The sequence below is a fragment of the Lepidochelys olivacea genome (genome assembly GCF_965140295.1).
Source record: "Lepidochelys olivacea isolate rLepOli2 genome assembly, chromosome: 5".
Classification (NCBI taxonomy): Eukaryota; Metazoa; Chordata; order Testudines; family Cheloniidae; genus Lepidochelys; species Lepidochelys olivacea.
The window spans coordinates 74,834,375-74,857,036 of NC_140415.1; the positions used below are offsets into that span (position 1 = coordinate 74,834,375).

At 41.4% G+C, this 22,662-nt stretch overlaps 1 protein-coding gene and 1 long non-coding RNA gene across 5 annotated transcripts in view; one reads left to right on the top strand and one right to left on the bottom strand.

Moving 5' to 3' along the window:
- The window catches only part of SEMA6A (semaphorin 6A), a 133,241-nt gene extending 111,081 nt beyond the window's left edge, over positions 1-22,160 (bottom strand). For 2 of the 4 annotated variants that reach the window (XM_084629064.1, XM_084629061.1), the window contains exon 1: positions 18,002-18,514. The gene's annotated coding sequence lies outside the window, so the exon portion shown is untranslated. Of the gene's footprint in view, positions 1-18,001; positions 18,516-21,110 lie in introns of those variants that run through there. The other 2 variants (XM_084629063.1, XM_084629065.1) reach the window with 2 other exon arrangements.
- On the top strand, positions 18,733-22,166 carry LOC311521003. Its single transcript, XR_014711755.1, has 3 exons — positions 18,733-18,997; positions 19,362-20,357; positions 21,028-22,166. It is a non-coding gene; the product is annotated as an uncharacterized lncRNA (long non-coding RNA).
- The last annotated feature ends 496 nt before the right edge of the window (positions 22,167-22,662 follow it).

Sequence of the window (22,662 nt, forward strand, 5' to 3'; positions counted from 1 at the left end):
ACTGTGTGTTAACTGGCCAGGAGTGACTGTTCTCACAGTAAAGCAGTGTAAGAGGTACCCTAGGCTGGAGAACTAGGGAGACACAGCTGTTCAACAGTCCAGACTGTACCATGGGTAATGTCAGACTCTCACTCCCCTGGATGTCTATATTCTCACTCCACCAGTGTCCCAAGAGTTAGGATGGCAGGGCACCTGCCAAGAACCGATGGCTACCATCACTGCAACTGCCTATCTTTTTAGAGAACGTCTAGTGAGCTTGACTTTAAGTCTGAATTTACTGGGTTTCAACTTTATTTAATTTATTTATTTTTACTCTTGAAAGGTAATATACATGCAAACCACTGATGTGTTCTTGCAGTCTTCATTTCAGCTTAATGAAGGGTTTTTTGTGCGGGAGATTTACAATCAATACAATACCGTCCATTTAATTCAAATGGGGTGAAGCTCCATCCAAAGAAAATGTAGATGAGGTAGATAATCTGATACCTTGTACTGGACCGCCTTAGAAGTTCTGCTGTGAAAAGGCTATCTGGAATGATTTTTTTTCAGCTTGGAAACTTTTGTACTGAACATACACAGTAGTTATCAGCTTGTCATATAAACTATTTTTCAAACATTATTTACTTTCCAAAGATGTCTCTAAAACCTCTCTTGAGAGACTGACAAGTGTTACCCGTAGGTAACTAATGTATTATTTATTGCTCTAAGATGTATGCTGAACCAGGAGGACACATCTCCCTATAGCTCCTTAAGCCAACGGAGGGTTAACGGAACTAAAAATATGTATTAGAGACAAAATACTTGATTAAAGAATGTTAAGGATTTCATTTCAGTCAAGGAAAGCAAAGAAAATGTAGTTAAAGGAGCCATTTCATTCTTAACTTTCCATTTAGTACTACAGGCTTCCAGAACCATGTTTGATCTTTTACATTGTGTACTGTAGAAGCAAAATAGAATGAGTTTAAACCACAGAGTGACAGTCTTAACTTTGAATATTCTTGCTTTTGTTAGATTAAATTAAAGCTGTAGCCAAAAATACTGCTCTTGTTTTGCATGCTGAACCCCCACTGACGTTAATGGAAGTACTGTGCACAGTTCTAGGAAATAATACGTTCTACGACTGTGTTTTAACACAATTTTTTCTGTGTTAGAGGTAGTAGGCTACTCCAGGCCTTTGAGCTTGTCCACTATTTTGTGGTTCCTACCTCCAACTGAAAGCCAGTTCAGACATTATCCTCAGTGTGGTCCTCCCCTTTATTAAACAGATGTTCTTCTTCCTAGCCACACCCATCATAATCTAGGCATCATCACAGAGACAACCTCTCTTATTGTTTGACTCTGTGTCAGTTGCACAAAGGAGCTAGAGTTAACATCTTGGTTTAAGAGATGGGATTGGAAAGTGGCTGTTCTCAGTGAGAGGTCTTTGCCTTTGGAACTCCTTTCCCCCAACCCCCATCTTTGTCAGCCAGACTGCATCTTTGGTGACCTTCAGGATGTACTGCAAGGCCCACTTATTTTCCCACGCTCTTTAATGGGCAGAGCGATGTTGATTAGGGTTTTAGAATAGATGGCTGGAGAGTCTTTAGTTGACACTGAGATAAGTTATAGACAGTTTAATTATTGTTTTTAAATTTTTACGTATGCTAAAAGATTATCCAAATAAATAAATGGCTTGACCGGAAAGGTTGGTTTACTGGCAGGTAGGAGGCACCAGTGAAGCAATCAGGCATCATCCATCTTCTCATTCACACATCTGAGTGTAGGTAGCTCACTTCCATGACACACCCAGGGAGAGAAACACTTTAGATTTGCCATATTCCCTCATTTTATTCACATGTGAATTTTATGCAATATACATTGTTAGTCCCTCACCATTTGGGGCTGAAACATATTATAAACATTCACAAAAATGTAAACAAAAAAACAAGACCTAATTATTCCCGCTCAGATCGGAGTGCTGAGGGAATCCTTTGTGCATCGCTCCTCTCCTTTTCCCAGGGAAAAAGAGGTTAACTGCCTCCCGAAAGGACTTGTGTAAGGCTATAGATCTGTGACCGAGGAGTGGGCAGAGAAGAGGTGAAGGGTATGGGCCTGGGGCAAAAGCAAGAGAGCTGAGAATTCTTTCTGAGAATCCACACAAATATCAATGCAGCCTACGGTCACATTAACTTTTCTACCACTCCTCTCCTAAATGGGTAACCCCCTCCACGGAGTGGTCCAGGGACAAGTACTAGATGAATATGCCCTGGCAGGAGGGACTCTATGGTGACACACTGCCCTGAGGCAAAAGAGGGTTAGGAAGCCCCTGTCACAGGGCCTCTGAGCCGATGGCCTTGCTCTTCTCCACATTTCTTGGGATCTTCATGGATCTCAAAGGGTCTGCATGGCCCTTCATTCACTCCATGCACATAAACCTCATCCCCAAGCAGAATGATATGGAGAAAAGTCTGATGTCAGTAGGACTTGAGCACACTCAGAATTAGGCCCTAAATGCTGATAATCAGGCAGTGGTTAAAAAAACACTACAAAATTATCTTTTGCCTGTTCCAGGTCTAAAAGTTGATAAGTTTTAAAGGAAAAAAATGTGTAAAGGCTGACAGCTTTTGTGCCCTGTTTCAACACAATGCAAATTAAATGTTATAAACCCACTGAGTTTTGCAATGGACCTGAACCAAAATCCTAGATCCAAATACACACCAAGCTTTGAGGAAGTCAGATCTGGATGCTGAGGCTTGGGATCCATCAGGATCCGGATATGTACGGGAGGCCCACCACCAGTTGAACTATGAACACGGTTTATAATAAAAACAGCAACTGACCTTAATTTTCTTTTTGCTGCGGAGTACTCGCTAAATACAGAACTGTGGCAGCCTCTTTTTCTGCATCCTCCAAAAACTTTTTTACATTTCAAAATGCTTATATTTCTTTAAAGGATAAAATTGGGGATAAATACTCCTGTGAGAAGGAAAAATATACTTCATCTGAGTAAGGGAGATGGTTGGGACTATTGCCAGAAACTATCTAATAATTTGGAGCAATTTTTACTCTCTTGTTTCACCGGGGGGGGGGGGGGGACTGTTTAAAGGCCGTGAAATCTTTCTTGCTTGCTTCTTTCCTCTCTTTGTAGGAAAATCCAACTAATTTGTTTGAACTTAATCTGCCATTTTAGGAATCCCCTTTGCATGGATAATCAGAAAACCAAATAATTTAGAGCTAAAGCTAGACCACACTATTTTAATATTAACCTGAGATGGAGTATTGCCAAAATGAACAGCCATGGCCTCGATGCAGGAAAAATTGTATTATTTCATATCTAAGTTGTTAACACTTGCATATCCTGACATTCCTATTTATCCCAGAGTGTTAGGGCAAGACCGTGCTACCCCTAAAATTAAACAGGAATTTTACACCAGTCCTTTCATTAGAAGCAGGATTGGGCCCTAAATGTGTATGTTAATCCTAGTGGCAGTTCTCAGGGCAGGCAGTGAATCTCATTTGAACCAGACACATTACGGCTTTTACCCACTGCTGTAAATTGGCTCTGAGTGCATGTCTGTGAGTCAATTTCACTAATCCACTTTGAGATATCACCAGTCTCCACTGCAAAAAGCTATCAACTGCATTGCTTCTTATATTACTTATAAACAGCAAGACAACACATGAACATAGAAGCTACAAGACATTTCAAAAGCGTTGCTTGGGTCTGTCTTTTCCTATTTCTCTTCAGTGTTTTCACTATTGTTACTAAAATCTGGCTGACAAGAGTGTCTGCACTGAGATTTACAAACACAAGAGGGCAGACTATATGTAACATTAAAGGAAACACAAAAAGAAAGAAATGCATATTTTCCTATTAGTTTTCACAATTTAAATAGCTGAGGTGAAAAAAATCAACACTTAAGACAAATATTTTTCATTTTCAAAGCAAAAATATCTATCTAAGCCCTTCACTTAGGCACTTTATTGTTAGTGGTAGTTTTACAGAAGACTTGATTTTAAAACTAGCTTTGTGATAAAGTGACAAGTTTTTTCTCTTGAAATTTCAGGCATTTTCTGAAGCTACTATATAACACTACGGAAAGCTGCTTGTTTTGTGCCAATTTTTGCTGTCCCAACTAATGAAAATGCAACATATACTCTCCAAGTAAATTCTACCTGCAGAACTCTCTAGAAAGACACAGTCTTAGGGTGTACGTGTATTTCACTCATCTTTGCAGAATTCTTTGTTTATCTCCTAAGGAATTCATACAGCAGCTCATTTTTCGCTATTTACTCCAGAAGAAGTAAACAAAATTGTGACCTGGAAGTGAGGTTCAGTCTTGCTACACTAAATAACAAGATTTTCCAGGTTTAACTTTTGGAAAAAGTTCACTTCTAAACTCCTTCAACCACATGGACTCTAAAAGATATTATTTCTTCAATACAACTACTAACTCAGACTCACACCTTTATATACGTAGAGAAATAAAGCACTTCTTCGTGAATTGAATGTCACAGAATTTTCTCATTTGTTTCTTTAGAGAGTTGAAAATCTCCCAGATTGAGGACTCAGTTCACCTCCCATTGAAAAGTGTGGGAGTCCTTCCACTGATTTGAGTGGGAATCAGATTGGGCCCTTATAGACCGATGCGTTTAAATAAATAGGGATTTTGCCATTTGGAGTAGGATTGGCCCTTAGTTTTGTCAATTAGGTGTAAGTAGATTGAGTGTTAGATCCTCCTAACCCTTACTCTTGTGAGTAGTCTCAAAAACTTCATGAGTAGTCATTCAACTCGTTCTTACTCACATGAGCAGTCTAATTGGCTTTGATTAGATGATTCACATAGGTAAAGACTACTTGCCCAAAAAAGATTTGCAGGATTGGGCCCCAAGAGTTGCATCCTGGAATTCAGCATGAATCAGGACTGCAGAATTAGGCCCTGTTTTCAGAAAATACTACAGGGAAGATTTAGATACAGAAAAGTTCTTAAGATTCTTGGATTGCAATGACAATAAAGTGTTTCCATCTGCTTTAAACTAACACTGATTACCGACCATTTTTGAAAAATGTCTAAAAGAATTGATTTGCTATTCAAGGTGAATCAATGCATGTATTCTTACAGATCCCTTTTTTGACATTAACAATCATTACACATTCTACATTTTCCTTCCCTCCTCAGAACATCAGCAGCACTTACTTGCAGCATAACGTTACAAACAACACTTGCTAGCTGCTATTTATGATTTTACAAGTGATGTCACCTCCAGCATTTCAGTTACACAAGATATCTGAAGACATAAACACAGATAAATATAACTATTGCATAAACATATATCTGTTAAAAATGTAAAGCACTTGCTACAAAGGAAATAGAATATCTGTGTCTGAGAACATGGTCTAATTATTACATAGACTATATTTTTATTTTTAATGTTTTTCCAATTATAGTCAAACTTTTATTATAAACATATTTGAATTATATACTGTACTGGGAAACATATCTTGTCAATGAAAGAACTGTGTTATTCCAGTGATCAGTCATCCATCAATCCACCTTCTATCCCACATTTTCAGACTATTAGCTCCAGGTTGGCTAACTGTCCCTTTGGACTGTTAAACAAGAACAGGACCTTTTTTTTCCTTCCTTGGGAAAGGAAATGCTCTGGCAAGATCTCTGGGTCTTATGTTCAGAACAGGATAAAAGGCGAAAAAAGACGACACCACCCTATGGTATATGCTTCTGGTAAGGAAGTTAATCAGTATTTGAACACAGTGAACTTCCCTTCCTGAGAACTAAAAGGAAACACCTTGAAGATCATTTCAAAAGTGTAATAGCTTATGCAAAAGTCTGTCCCATTCCCAGAATCTCTCTTTAAGGGCCAGATTCTGCAGGTCTTACTCAGGAAAAACTCCCCTGGAATGCAGAGATTTTTTGTGTGTCCCTGAACTACAGTATTGGGACTCAAAGAAGCCACTAAAAATGGTCTTATTATTTGTTTGCAAAAAATGAAATTACTTTCCTCTCTCTGCTCTAGTTACTGCCCCAAGAAAAAATCCATACAAATCTATTGCGTGAATTTATTTCTATTAGAGGAAATCTTGTTAGATGGATACAGTTCTGAAAAGTTATTATGTAATCACTTTCCTAGAACACGTTACAGCAAATATTAAAAACCAATTTAATTTAGGTCCTTTCTCAGTAAGATGGCTAAAGATCTGTAAGTCATAAATGCAAAAACTGAGCATTTATAATTAATGAGTACAAATTATTCTAAAATTGATGGGTCGAATGCTACTAGAAGTTTATGTAAGCTACAAATTTATTGTTCACGTGCAGAAATTTAATTTAAAACTCTAATGCATTATACCTTATGTTCAGTAGAAAGCTATTCTTAGAAGCTAAGTACTATGAAAGATAACTGGGCTTTAATGAGCTGATTCATCAACCGGGCTTGAAGATTGTAATGAATAGGTTGAGGTCTGCTCTGAGATACCTGATAATGAAAAAGAATGTTTCAAAACAAATACTGGGCCAGATTTTGCCATGCTGACATTGGGTAGTACCTCACTCAATGGAGAGGCTCCTGGGACTAGATCATTACTTTGGAACAAGACTTGTGTATGGAGTGACATATAGCTGTACCCCAGGAGTAGTACAGAGAATGAATTGTGCCTCTTGGCAGCACAAATCCCACCTTGCTTCCCCACTCCTCTGGCATGTGTCTATGGAAGGTAGTACTTTGCTGCTGGCCTGTTCCAGCACCACCTTACAACATTGCCCACAATGGCTCAGTTGTATCAGAGCCCTGGGGAAGCAGAGCCAAGGATCCAACTACTCTCCCCATCACTTCTCTCCATCCCCCTTTTCTAGGAGGGAAGCAGTTGGTGCATAGCACACATTTACCGATGCTGCCTAGACCTAAGGTCCAGGGAATCAGTCATGAGATAATAGGGAAGGACCTTTCATAGATCAGTAACTGGTTAAGAGATGGGAAACAAAGGGTAGGAATAAATGGTCAGTTGTCAGAATGGAGAGTGGTGTCCCGCAGAGGTCTATACTGGGACTAGTGCTGTACAGCATATTCATAAATGATCTGGGAAAAGAGGTAAACAGTGAGATGGCAAAATTTGCAGATGATGCAAAATTACTCAAGATAGATAAGTCCAAAGCAGACTGCAAAGAGTTACAAAGGGATCTAACAAAACAGGGTGCCTGGGCAACAAAATGGCAGATGAAATTCAATGTTGATAAATGCAAAACAATACACATTGAAAAACAAAATCCTGATTATATATACAAAATGATGGGGTCTAAATTAGTCGTTACCACTCAAGAAATAGATCTTGGAGTCATTGTGGATAGTTCTCTGAAAACATCCACTCAATGTGCAGTGGCAGTCAAAAAAGCTAAGAGAATGTTAGGAACCATTAGGAAAGGGATACATAATAAGACAGAAAATATCATAATGCCTCTAGATAAATCCATTGTGCGTGTACATCTTGAATACTGTGTGCAGATCTGGTCAACCCATCTCAAAAAAGATCTATTGGAATTGGAAAAGGTACAGAGAAGGGCAACAAAAATGATTAGGAGAATGGATCAGCTTTCATATGAGAGATTAAAAAGACTGGGACTTTTCAGCTTGGAAAGGATATGATAGAGGATGGTTGTGAAGAAACTGAATAAGGAAATGTTATGTACTCTTTCAAATAACACAAGAATTAGGGGTCATCCAATGAAATTAATAGGCAGCAGGTCTAACACAAACAAAAGGAGGTATATTTTTTCACACAACAAACAGTCAACCCGTGGAACTCTTTGCCAAGGGATGTAGTGATGGTCAAAACTATAATGGGGTTCAAAAAAGAACTACATAAGTTCATGGAGGATAGGTCCATCAATGGCTATTAGCCAGGATGGGCCGAGATGCAACATCATGCTCTGAGTGTCCCTTGCCTGTTTGCCAGAAGCTGGGAGTGGACGACGGGATGGATCACTTGATGATTGCCTGTTCTGTTCATTCCCCCGAATCACCTGGCATTGACCACGGTCAGAAGACAGGATACTGGATTAGATGGATCAATGGTCTGACCCAGTGTGGCTGTTCTTATGTAGTTGTGGGGAAGAAGTAGGGAGAAGTTACTTCTTCTTAAGCCTCTGCACAGGGCCACAGTCCAAATCAGAATTTAGCCCATTAGGACTACTCACGGAGTAAGAGACTACTCAATATGAATAAGAGTGGCAGAACATGCTGCATAATGTTGTTGAAACCCAGCACATATTAGGAAATATTATACTTTAATTCTCTTCATGCAGTGTGTTTTCTTTGCTTGATGAGATCCACAGATTCAATGTTACAATATTACAATTTCGCTACAAAGAGATGTGTACACATTCTTCAGTTGCCCAACCTCAAATCAACCATATGTTTTATTAAATTGAAAATATACTCAGGGACCAATCCTGGGGAGTTTTGCCTGACTTCAGTAGGAACAGTATTGGGCACAATGTACATACAATTTTAGGTTTCAGAGTAACAGCCGTGTTAGTCTGTATTCGCAAAAAGAAAAGGAGTACTTGTGGCGCCTTAGAGACTAACCAATTTATTTGAGCATGAGCTTTCGTGAGCTACAGCTCACTTCATCGGATGCATACCGTGGAAACTGCAGCAGACTTTATATACACACAGAGAATATGAAACAAATGGCCCAACCTGATGATCACTTTAGATAAGCTATTACCAGCAGGACAGTGGGCTGGTAGGAGGTATTGGTTCATATTCTCTGTGTGTATATAAAGTCTGCTGCAGTTTCCACAGTACGCATCCGATGAAGTGAGCTGTAGCTCACGAAAGCTCATGCTCAAATAAATTGGTTAGTCTCTAAGGTGCCACAAGTACTCCTTTTCTTTATACAATTTTAGTTAACTTGCTGCTTAAAAGAATGCTTTGAAGTAACATAACTGCAGATATGACTATGCCTTGGAGGCACAAAAATATGTAATCAAAAATAGTTAATTAAGGTTAATTAAACTCCACATTATATATGACTATCATCCCCACAAAAGAGCTGCTTTCTTTTCTTAAAGCTACATGAGCAATACCTTGTCTAACCTGAGCCTAATTGGAATACTACAAGTTCTGGTGCCAGAAAGCACAACTAGTGCAAACTGTGTTTACTGCCTTTGATCTGAAGTATTTTTTCATTAATATCAGTTTGCATTTGAAACCACCTAGTCCCATCCATAAGGGAACTGTAAAGTGACCAGGGCATATCCGTTTACAGTGTTAGATCATCAAGCTACCACAATGCTGGATACACTAACACGTTTTCTCTGGTTAACGGAAAAGATTTGGGGGGCTAATTTCAGCATAGGGGAAAGTCACACCACAGGATCAAAAACTTCTGTCACTTGAAAGTACAAAACTTCACTATATGGATTTCTGAGCCCAGAAATCTGTGGAAGCTAACAGCAATTAAAGCCTTGTTATCCCCTCTAATTTACTTTAAATTGTTGGACTTTGAAATCAGTCATTTGGGATAATTCATGAAGGAGGGTTACGTACAGTAGGCACATGTACTAAAACTATTTGTTGATCTTTTTGGAAAACTGATAAACTGGTGTAGTGAAATGCCAAACTGAAGCTCTGAAGCCCATCCTTGAACGAAAGCTAGCCGTTTTACAGTAAAAAGGGGCTAATTTTTCAGATTAGTTCCATTTATAATGAAGTCAAGCTTTCTTTAATCTCACTGCACAGCTTTTAGTATGATGCTTTGCTTGATATGAATTTTACAGGTTTCTTTCTTGAAAGGAAAATACTGGTCAAGTTTATCTATATGGGAATCAAATTGCATTATTAAAACTGGAAGGAAGCACTTGATCCCTATTTAAGAAATTGGAAATCAAATGTAACAGAAATGGGATTTAAGAATCCGCTAAAAACAAATGGTTCATTCCTTCTCATGCTGAAGTCAATGGAAATTTTGCTTCAATGGGAAGAGAGGCAGATCCATAATTTTCTTACCAAAAGAAAGCTGTGTAGTATTTTACATCATATATGACAGACACAAATAATTAAATAGAGTGAGAAATGCATATTGTGCTATAGTTAATGTGTTTCTTACTATACCAGTTTACCAGTCTACCACTTTTCCCTCCTACTGTCCAACAAGAGACCATTTTACAGGTGAGCTACTAGTATCTGCTTCTAGTTCTGCCTGTACAAAGCTACAAATGTTTTAATATTATAATTAAAAACAGATATTACAACCTTAAAGAAAAGTAAATGTTTGTTCTCATATAGTGCTGAAAGAGCACTAGTTCTGAATGCCAAAAGTTTACTTCCTTTTTTCCCTGCTGAATAACTCAAATGGCCACTGTAGCCAGTAAAATGTTCCTCACTGTGGACAGAGACCTCCCTCCCCAAAAAGGAAAGGTTAAATTAAGCTAATAATGGAAACTAAACAAATGTTTACTCTGTCAAAAACATGATGTCAGGTACCTAGGCCCAAGAGATTCTAAAAATTACCTGGACTGCTTAGTAAGCCCTAAATGCCCTAATTTACCCAACCATTTATCAACAGTCCTAATGAAAAGCCTTTCCTGCTCTTACAATAGATAAAAGTAGCCATTAGTCTCTGAACTGTAAATTTTTAGCAGCAAGACTTAGCAAGAAGCAAATCTTGGAAGTAAAAAATCAGCTGGATGTTCACATAACAAGGTCCAGAGAGACATATCTAGGAGTTGCCTCTTTTAATCCAACACTGAATTATGTTGGAAGCTGTTTTCTATTCTTTTAGAGCTCTACTACTGCCAAAATAACTGCAAGGTTTGCAAGTCCGAGTATATCTCAAGCCTTTCCCAAGGCACCCCAACACTATCTGAGACATTGAAACTATGGCAACCGAATAAGAAAGCAGCTTCCATGATTAATAGATGAAGATCCCAGCGACAGTGTCTAGGTAGGCCATAATTCAAGAATGCAGGAGAAATTAGCATAGAATCCATCTCAAACTACCAATAAAACGTAGATTTTGATAGGCATCAACAAAACTGGGCTTTTGTTCTCCTAAGTCCAAAGTGCTGAACATTGTTTAGATATTTATTTCACACTGAAAAGATGGGTGTCTCCCATACAAGTGACAGATAAAAATCCACCAGAATGATGAAGGGAACAATACAGCCAATTTCCTACCTGGACATTTCAAAGCCAAATGCAAACATATTTAATACTGGAATCATCCAACTGAGGCTGCATAGCTGGGTATAAAGATATGGGGGCAATGTTTGCTGGGGTCGGGAATATGTTGGGATACAGGTTTCCCCATTGTGTTTGGGATTCAGAAGAGGTACATTCCTTTTCATCAGCAGCATCAGGACACGCTCATTTTCACTGCTGGATGCCAGTGGTCACTACAACATTGATGAAAGGCCTGGAACAGTTATAAAAATGCATAATCAAGAAGTAAGTCAGAATTCCACTATCCCCTCCAGGAAAACTTCTGATACATACCCTCTATTCATTGGTCTCAGGCTACCCTAAAAGCCCCATAACAAAAAACACTCTTCACTTCCTTCTGCTTCCATAAACATTTGGTTTCCACTGAAGGCAATTAGATATAGAAACCACAGATGTATTGGAACATACTTTCTTTTTAACCTACCACTAAGGGCCCAATTTTGCAATCCTTCACGCAGGCAAAACTCCTATTAATTTCAATATGGCATGAACATTTAACAAATATTTTTGCAGAAATCCTCTGAGTAGCACATTTGTTTGATAACCACAGAAAAGAAATAGGAGAAGCCAGCATATTAAACATGAATTCCAAGTATCTGCTCTATCTGTATATAGAAATAGCTATTACTGTACTAACAATACTTTTTTAAAAAAAGGTCATCATGAATGCAGTGAATTACCATATGTCTTCACTCTTGAGATACAGCAACTGGCAGTTCTGTTAATAGCTAGTTTATCTACTTCATTTTACATCTCTGTTTCAACCACTACAGATATACTTTGGGAACTGAAAAAAATCCTTTCATACAAGAAAATCTCTGTATTTCACACACAGCATTACCTACCCCTCTTTTAGCTGATAAATAACTATAATTCCGAACTGTGGAAGGCTCCTGGAAGACTGAACTTTCATGGGGTTTCACAGTTGAATTATGGGATAATGTGGTTGTGGTTCTTTTCTCCTTGTTCCTGCTTTTTAAAAGTTGTTTTCATAAAGTGGTATCTATTTCAAATTGTAAAATTATACCTTGAGTCAAATTCTAAATTTCAAAAGCCATTAGGTTAGCAGCCTTATTTCTGTTCATTTGGTGCACAAAAGCCAAAAATTTGCTGTTTTTCTGGGGGGGGGGGGAGGAAGTGGGATATTTCCTATGTGTCTCTTCCCTTCTCTATTTCCTGTGGCCCCTTCATTAACCATTAGCTTTTCTGCTTTTGAAATGTCAAAAATAATGAGTCTTTCTACGGATATATTTTTAAAATAAACTATGACTTTCTGAACAATTGATTTCTTAGCTGTACGTCTTTCCTTTTAAAGTTATTTTCATTTCCCCTGTTGCTTTGACCCCTTTCAGAGCTCACTATTGCTAAAAAGCGACAGGCAAGATCAGTTTGTGGTTTTGAGATCTTCAGAAGAAATTTAGGATCTGCAATAAATGGCAATTTAATAAGGGCACTCTTCCCTCCAAGTACTATATCAATACCCCAGTTTTGTGCTTGGAGGCACTAAACGTCTACCAGTGTCATTCTTTAATGAGCCCTAAGCAAAGTTCTTGACCACTTGTGATAATTAAAGATCCCAAATAACTATAAATTTTAGTGCTCAATTATTTCCACCAGTTGGAATATTGATTTAGTTGATAAAAAATAGATTTGTGCATCATAAGAAAAGGAGAGATGTTAATTCTCATGCCAGACCAAATTCCAACTGGAAATTAAGTTCTGCTTGCCCAATGCTGCAAGTACCATGGGGTAATCAATTATTTGTTGTCAAGGTCCAAATTTCTTGGTCAAGGTATAGTCAAGATCCAGACTCCAGAGAAAGTAATACAAAAATAATAACAATGATGATAATAGTAAGTAAATACTTTAAAAAGATTTTGTGATCTATTCAAAAGTGTCTGGTGGTCCGGATTTGGCCCCGGTTCTGCCTATTGACTGCCGAGTGACTTTACTCATATGAGTGGCCCCACTGAGATCAAGTAAAGTTACTCACCAGCTTAAGAGTTCACAGATCAGGACCCAATTTTCTCTGCTTCCTATCCTAACAGTTGTGTACTGCTGCTGTGTGCTATTGAACAACAATTCCACTCTGTACCAGAGGTAGCCACATTTCACTGTCAAAGTGATCTCCATATATCCCTTACCCACCTCATTGTAATACTATGGGGGATAACTGGTTAATGGTTGTAAAATGCTTTAAGAATCACCAGGTGTACTGGTAGGTGTAAGAGGGAATTGAAAGACATGGAGTTCAGCACAATTTATTACGGACCTGACTCTGACATCACTCATAGAAGACCACTGATACAGAACTCTAGGGCCAAATTTGCATTAAGGGTTTCATACTGCAAGGATGTGCTCAGCACCTCACTATATCAGTCCCTGACTATGGACCATTTCTTACCATAGGATAGAATTTCCAGTGTAGGGACTTAATCCTGCAAACTCTTGCTCACCAGAGTAATTCCTGTTTACATGATCCCATTTTACTTTAATGAAACTACTCAGAGGAGTAAGGATTATTCATGTGAGTGAGCTTTTGAAGATCCGGCTCTGGAATTGACATTACTAGTGAGGTCACATGGAAAAAAACAAAGGAAAAAGAGAAGCAGCATCTGTACCTATTTAGGAATATAAGATTTCTATTTTAGTACCATTAGCCTTTCCTCCTACATATGGTTTGCCAAAATATATAAAAAATATATCAGAATGAATATTACTTTCCAGATTTTACTCTGTAGATTGTTTTAAGCATTTTATTATAATGTGGTAGCCATGTACTATACACAAAACATTTGTTTGGGTAGCATAACAATGTGTTCCTGCAAACAAGTAGGTTGCAACCCACCTGTTATCTCAGGCCAATTTAATCCTAAAACATTTTATGTCTTCCCTCTGTAAACCATGTGAACTCCTTTCAGATGTATTTATGTATGGATCTTCTGGCTCTTCAAAACAAGATGACAAATTTCCCCTTTCCTTACAAAAACACACATACAAACAGGTTCACAATCGCCTATTTCCTTTTTAATGCAAACAGTTCTATTTTGGATTTATCACAGGTCATTAGTTTGCTCCTTTTTTAAAAAATCAATGAAAGCAGCTCCTTGTCTATACTCCCTGCTACCTATTTCTTCTGACTCCAATTACAATAGCTGCCCTCCTCAAATTACAAACATTAAAAAAGGGGCCATAGCTACCATCTACTTTTATCTTCACATAGTTAAGAGATGTTAAATACACATGTTCCTTGTAAATTTTAGTGCCCAATTATTCCCCCCCTCAGGAGTACTGGTTTAGCTGATAAAGAAGATTTTGCCATCATAAGAAAAATATACAGTTCTAATGTAAACTAATTGAGAGAATATGCAGAATATCTGTGACCATATGATTCTTTTCACTCAAACTATTCACTCATGTTTCATATATTCTTTGACTCCTATTATATGAAAAACAAATGTAGCAAATATCTTGTATTGCATGAAATTAATTATTCATTAAAAAACATCAGTTTATCATTTATAGAGGTAAGGCTGGATCCTGCAGTCCCTTGACTAAACTTCTATTGAAGTCAGTGGAAGGTTTTCCTGAACAAGGAGTATAGAATTGCACCCATATTTTTTATATTTAGGATGTGTTTGGTTTTATACAAGAAGAATACTCCCTTTGTCTTATTGTCTTTGGGTCTTTTATAACTGGTTACCAATATAAAAATGGTATGTTTCATATTCTAAAGAAAACTGTATAAACCAAGAAACACATTGGCACTGTAGGTGGTTTGGGGGGGTTATTTTATTACTCATGCCAGTAGTTCCATTCAGAGTCATGTGGGATTACTACTGTAAGGAAGGACTTGCTGGCAATGGTCCACTTTTCTTCAAAATATGCTGGCCAGCCCCATTAAACAAGAGAAGTTAACCAAAGCAAGGTCATTTGTCTTTTTCATTATTTATTCTGAAATCCACAAACCAATCTCTAAAAACAGTAATATCTGAGCACATCTTAAACCAGTCGAATAATCTGGGCAAGAGCTGCATAAAGGGCCTGATCCTGCAAGCCTTCCTTCTGCGAGTAATTTTTACTCATTGGAAGAGTCCTATTGAAGTCAATGAATTTACTCCTGTGAGTAAGGATTACTCGCATGAGGAATGATTGCAGGATGGGGCCCAAAGTAAATAAGAACATGTAAACCAAACTCACACAGTCATTGAAATAGTTTTTACAAAGACAGGATAATAGCTGGAGACACGATTTTGCCACTATATTTAAGGTTGGGTTAATAACTAACGTTAGTTATCGATTATATTAAATAGGAGTTATCAGGGTGTATTTCAAATGATACCATACTATATGTAGACCAGAGATAGAAAGTGTTTGGGATGATTTAACTCTCCTGTTATGTATTTACAGACCCAAACATGCCCCCCATTGGGAATTTGCATTTTTTATTTATAGCCAAGTTAATTAATGCCACTATTTCTGTATCTGCAATGAACTTCATGATCTTCATTCTGCATCAGTTTTAAAGAGGTCTGAAATGCATAAACATTGGCATAAGTATGTAGGTTTACAAACATACTTAAATTATCTTAGGAAAGAAAAAAGAGAAGAACAAATTCCTTCTAAACAAGCGGTCAAGCAGACACGTCGGAAAACCCCAATAATTACTATATTACAACTAGCCATTAAATAGTCACTCATGAGAAATTCTTTGACTATGGTTAAAAAAAGCCCTACTGCCTCAACTTTGTCAAAGCTGCTGGGAACCTAGCTTCAAAGGAACAGGAAAAGCTGTGATTTTTACATTTAACCCTTCCTCTGGATGTCAGTCAACAGCACCAGTTTCCCCTCCTCTCATCACAAGCAAAACTAGTTGGAAGCAAAGCAAAAATCTTTGGCACAGAGCGCTCCGTGCAGCCCAAACCAGATGCCTTTTCACACTTTCAAACTTTCACTAACATTTCCCGGGCCACGAGAAAGCCCCAAATGGCTTCACTGGCCCCGGAACCAACAATACCCTGATCCAGGCTGATTTATCTAATAATTGTTACTTCTGTAATTGCTTGTAGGAGGCCAGCAGCCGCCAGCTCTCAACCTTCCCCTTTGCCCCAGGCTGTCTCAGTTCTGCTCCACTTTTCCAGTACACCAGCAGGCAGGAAAACAACTCATGGGGATTTGCAGGCTCAGGCTCCCACTTTCGCTCATGCAAATTCACAGCCAGAGCACTTAATGCACATTACTCTCAACTGAGAGCTTTTCATGCTTCTGCACACACACACACAAAAATCCCTCCCACCAGCAGCATCCTCCCTGCCACCATCATCCCCCTCCGCCCCCTGCTGCTGGCTGGGATTTAGGTGGTGAGAGTGGCGGAAAGCCCTCTGGCCCCTTCAGATCTAACACCCTCTGTAGGAAGCAGTCCGGAGGGCGAGGGGGCTTACAGCCATCCCAGAACGGTTCCTTCCCTTCTTACTCCCTACGGCAGGGAGCCCCCCTCGCCTCCCCTCCTCTCCCTTGTATTTTTCACCCAGGCAGCACTTTTAGGAGGCAGCTCGGAACAAACCCTCCATTGTGCGATCCAGCCCTGTTATTTCCTTTTAGACAAACTTTGCCCTGGGGTTGCCTGGTTCCCCGCGGTCTGAAGGGCCGGGGCGGGGAGAAGCAGCAGAGCAAGGGCGCTCAGGGGAGGGAAAGGGCGAGGAGTTTCCTTTCCTAAAGGACCTTTGTCGCTCCTTCAGGATCGGGCCAGCGCGGACAGTTAGCAAGAGGGGGTCAGCCCAGTGGCCCCTCCAGTGCGGGTGGCAGGACCATGGGGGAGGGATCGCCTGAGCCGCCCCCACCCCAGTGCCAGAGAGAGGAGCTGACAGCAGCAGCTAGAGGGGGCGGGGACCCGTCCTGCCCGAGAGCCACCCTTCGCTCGGAGCCGACTGGCGCTACGGGGAGTCAGCCCGTGGTGGCCCCCGACACATACACACACCCCAGCTAGGAGTGGGGGTAGGGGGCAGCGCCAGAGCCTCCCCCTCGCCCTGCTGCAAAGCAATGACAGGAGCCCGCGGCTGGGAGGGGGAGATCAGCCCAGAGCGCCAGCCCCATGCTAACGAACAAAGCCAGCCAGGCAGCAGCGCACATCAACACCCAGGGACCGGCGTGGGCACGGGGGGCGCGGGGCTCCCAGCCGGCTCCTTTGTTCCGCACCCAGCGCCCCTGTCAATAACAACAGCGTCAATACCCGGGTTAAAGAGCAGCGCCCAGGGATTACGCACGTGCAAGGCGCCCACATTGTCCCCACAACAAAGACGCCCCAGCTCCCTCCGGGACGCTCTGCAGCCCCGGGATGAGCAGCTAAGGGCGCAGGTGGGAGCCCCGCATCGCAGGCAGCGCGCACGCCCAGCGGCCGGGGCAAAGCAGCCCGGCTCCGCGCCCGCGGCGAACAAGCGGGCTGAGTGAGGTGCAAGGACCAACGCGTTCAGCCCCGCCAGCGCCCGAGCCCGGGAGGGACGCCCCTGCTTGCCAGCGGGCTGAGCAGCCAGATTGATTTTAAAAAGGCAGCCCAAGCCGCAAGCTGCCCGGGCAGGGGCAGCCGCACAACGTGTGCGAGGGCAGGCGGCTCTCCCCCGCCTTCCCGAAGCGCTGCAAACGCTGCCGAGCTAGAAACCAGCAGGCAACCTTAACCGCACACCGAACACGCTCCTCCCGGACCCGCCAGTGCAAGCCAGGAGGAGCCTTCCTTTGCAAGCAACCCAAAGGATTAGATATAGATATGGAGAGGGGAGTACTGTACCTTTTCGGTGCATGTATCTAGGCAGCTAGAGGACAAGAACTAGCTGATGTAGTGTCCCATTTAGTAATCCATTTAAGGGGATCTCTCTGGGAAACTGGATCCACTCTCTCCTTTGCAATCCTTTGTCAGTACTACATGTGTGCTTCTTTGGGGGATGGGATGTTTAATATTGCTACTTTCTGGAATGCAAACGCAATTTGCTCATTTCCAATGACGGGAGAGAAAAGGGGGAAGAGGAAAAAAGGTTTAGCAACTCCTCTCCAAACCCAAATTCCACTAGGATCCTACTCCAGGAAGTCCCCTTCAGTCGAATCTTAGGAGATAAGTCATTTCAGGGTCTTGTCCTGCTCCCTTTCTACCAAAAGTGCGCCAGGTGTAGAGGCTGCTTCAGGAAAACTCCTAGACAGGCGGCACTCTGTACGCCGCGGCAGGAAAGCGCGGTTGCTTTAGCCCAAAGCTCCTGGTCATTGAACTGTGTTTGTAGAGGAGTTCAGAGTAACCTCTCTCCCTGTGCCCTGCTAGTCTCCGAGTCCCAACTCCTCTGTCAAAGGAAGGCTGCTACGCTGCGGGTGGAGTCAAATCCCGGACTGGATCTCTCCAGATGGACTCACTTGATTCCACCCACCCTTCCTTTCCAGTCCCTTGCTATAACGAACAAGGATGAGCATGTGCAATGGGTAGGGGATAGGGTGAGAGCATGGCAAGTTTCCAAGTGCATATTCCCCCTCCCTCTCCTCCCCGCCCCCCGACATGTACAAACAAGGCGATAACGAAAGTGAAGAGCTGAAAAAGCCCTTACCCCATATACAGTATTGATGTACAGTGCTGTGTTTGTAATCAGGACGGGGGGTGAATCAGCGATGAGAGAAGTATTACTGATTGTTGACGCAAAAAAAAAAAAAAAAAAAAAAAGCAAGGAAGAAGTGCTCCAGGAGAGGAGATACAAGACAGAATTTGCTCATCGATTTTCTTAAATGGAAGTTTTAAAGGATATGGGTAAGTGAATTGTTAAGACTTTCTAATTCTGAGAACTGTTCCGGTGCTCACATCCTAGAGCAATGAACATCCTACACACAAAGCGAGTTGCCTATAAGATACGTAAAATAACTGTTCAGTACATAATAGTCTTGTAAAAATATGTAGATATAACAGCTCTTGAAAGAAAATATATGCCAAGAATAAACAATAAACTAACAGAACTGCTATGATAGTCTGAATATTGTGCTTGAACTTTTGTATTTACATGCAGTGAGAATTTTTTAAATTTAAATTCTTAACAAAGTGAATGCAGTGCCAAAAAAAATCCCCAATAAAAAATCCTACACACGCACATTTTAAATATTTGATTTATTTTATACAGGTGCATGAAGAGAGGGAAAGGGATAACCTTCCTTCTAAAAACATCAAATTGCCAAGACACAGCCTCCATCCATCGCCCATGTTAAAAAAGACTTTTTTAAGGGGAAACTTGCCAAAGGCCAATAGATCCTCACTTCTCTCCCTTCCCAAGGCATATCCTTCTTTCTATTCCACATGTATATGCTTATGTTTACCTCAGATTTGTACTGAGTGAGGCAACCAGAAATGCTGGCAATCGAAATTTTCCACCATCGCGATTGTTCCGGGTCCACTAAAACTATTTCCAGTAGCAATGTTTCCTTTTAAGAGACAGAACCAGCAAAATAGCAGGGAGCTACACTTGTGTATCAAGATCTGCAGAAGGAAAGAGCGGAAAAGATGGCCATGAAAAAGCGCCCGGAGACAAAAACAAATCAGAAGCCTCAGGTGGTCTAACTTGTACCTCTGAAACCGAAGTGCCACTGCGTGTGTACACAAGGGACCCAGCATATGCCTATATATAAGTACAGTCTGTGTGTGCATCTCAGAGGAGATGATTAAGAACATGCACGCACACCGTAGCTCTACCTAGCTTAGAGGGGTTTAGCCTTGGGAGAAAGACGTCTCAGAGCTGTGTTCCCTGTGTGCCAGAAGGGGCCGCTGCACTGATTCGCCAGGGCCAACAATGCGAGGGTTGATTACATTTGCAAAGTTGCTGCCTGATCCGGCTTCCTCCGAAGGCGACGGCAACCCCCCCCCCCCCCCACTAACTTCAGTGGCAGCAGGCTCGGACGCCCGAGTTGCGCACGGCTTAGCAGGGCGGGAGCTCCCCTGCCTCCCGTCACGCTAGTAGGGCACCGTGGCGCATTTCTCAGCGGCGCGGTCCGCCGAGACGCAGACACAGCTCCTCCCGCTCCAGGCTCCGCTCTGTACAGACAGACCCAGGCTACGTCCAGCTCTCGCTACCTCTCTAGGTTGCAGAACGCGTGTTCTGTGGAGGAGTATCGCAGTCTATTGTGTAAGCCCCCATCGCGTTTCCCTGACATTACCCGTTCGCCGAGGGCCCTAAGCTGAAGTACCATGATGCCACCCCGTCCGATGGCCCTCCAGGGAAACAGGGCTGGGCCCGGGCGGCAGATCAGGTCGCAGTTGTCTCCCCCACCCCACCGATCCCAGTTTGCGAGCGGCTGGCTGGGTTAATCCGTCCGTGTCTCAGAGCCAGCGAGGCGCAAGAAGACAGCTAATAAATTAATCCGCCGCCTTCCCACCCGCCGAGCGGGAACCCCGCTGCCGCTCAACGCCGCTGCTCCGGCGAGTGGCAGCAGCAGCGCCCCCCAGGCTCAGGTGCGGCGGAGGCAGCGCGCAGCCTGTCTTTCGCGCTTGCCTCCAGCAGCAGCCCCAGCCCCACGCTCCGCGGCTGATTTACATGTTAATTGTGCCTGGGAAAACTTCTGTAATTGCCGGAATTAGGCAGAGCAAACGGATTGTTTCACAGGCTGAACCAAATTAATTCCAGGTTTAGCTCCTTCCCTTAGAGAAACAAACAATTAAGCTGTCTTGTTTGCTTTATGGATATCGTTGAAATGGGAGACACGTTGCTTTTCTAGAGGGGGCGGGGTGGGGTTTTCTTTCGCAGGATGTATTGTTATTTTGAATATTAATGTTTATTTACTTATTTTATTTCACAGAGTCGCTAAATGGAGAGGATATTTCTATTGACTTTTTTTTTTGCACAATCCGATCAGTAACACACTGATTTATAATTGCTTACCTTTTCATAGCATATCACTAAAGAAAGCTGCGTCCCTCCTCTCTGATTTTCCAAATCCGCTGCATTACGATCCAGTTAGACAGCTATCATTTCAAACCGTTTGGATTTCGATTATGAGATGAAACCGCAGTGGAAGCCACGTGTAAATCCGCTCGCTTGGAGCTCTAAGACTCTTTTACCAGTGCCTTTGTGACAGCAAGCGAAGGAGCAGGGGGAATAAAAGCAAAAGATTCCCCATCCCCCTTTTGCTGATTTCAGCCTGCTCCTTCTCTGACTGCTGAAGCTAAAACCTAGGGGCTATATGGTCAAAACCTGACGCTCACAGACAGGACTGACGTTCAGAGTGCTCAATCCCACTTCAATCAGTTGGTCTCCAGTTTGAAACAAAGCACTGCTTGGGACGTGGGAGGGATGCAAACCACAGTGGATTCTCTTTACAGTGAATGAAGTGCAATTCAGTGCAGCACATGGAGACTTCTCAACGATCTTAAATCTGGATATAAAACATAACCTTTAAAGTCCTGGGAAGGAGCTAAACTATAACCTGAATTCATTTGGGGGATGCAAGACCTCCTCTTGTCTTGATCTAACTAGTGTGCAAATGTTTCCTAACAGTACTTTTACTGTATCTGCCACATGAATAGATCCACAGGGCTGCTGTCCTTTCCCTTTCAACAATAATTCTACTGTACTGCATTGAATCTTTAGCTCCATTCACTTTTTATATTAAATTATTGTTTGGGAAATTAAAAAAGATACTGGAGCGGAATAAGATAAAAATATCAAAGATTAAACAACCTAGATCTGTAACTTAAAAAAAAAAACAATAACAAATTGCATATTTTCTCGAGGTCTTCAATTGTGTGGTATGGACCTTAATGTCTTCAATAGTAATTTCCATCTTCCAGGTCTCAACTGACCCATGTTACAATAACAGCCTCAAGTAATACATTTTAGAACCAGATAAGTGAAATGATGGAGTGCAGTCTACAGCTAGGGGATTTACTAGTTGGCCATAAGAAGCATGACATTAAAATAATTACTTGTTTATGACAACTGTGTTTCTGCCTTTTACTTTTAGATAATGAAAGGACTGCTAGAAATTGGCTTTTCTGCGGTATTTGTTTTAGGATCTAAAGTTACACACAAATACATTCAATTTCTAGCGGTTAGATTACAAGGAAAAAGACTTTTCTGGTATCAAGCAAATTCCCCCACCCCCAGCCCTTGACAGTTTAAACGGAATATGTACTTAGAGTAATTTTCTAACCAAAGGAACAGAGACGTTATATATTTTCTTTCTTTTCACTGGAAATTTAAAACAAGACAGCTCTGCACCAAGCAGAATTATTACTGAGGATGGATACATGTTAACTAAACAATGTTACCCTAAATCTGAAATTAGAGCAACTGAACTGAACTAGTACAGTACCCATTATTTGGGTACCAAATCCAGTGTCAGGGATGAAGCCAGATGAATGGGATTTGATTTAACAAGAGCCCTTGCCCCACACCCCTAAAGTGGCACCATACTGATATTATGCTTCTTCTA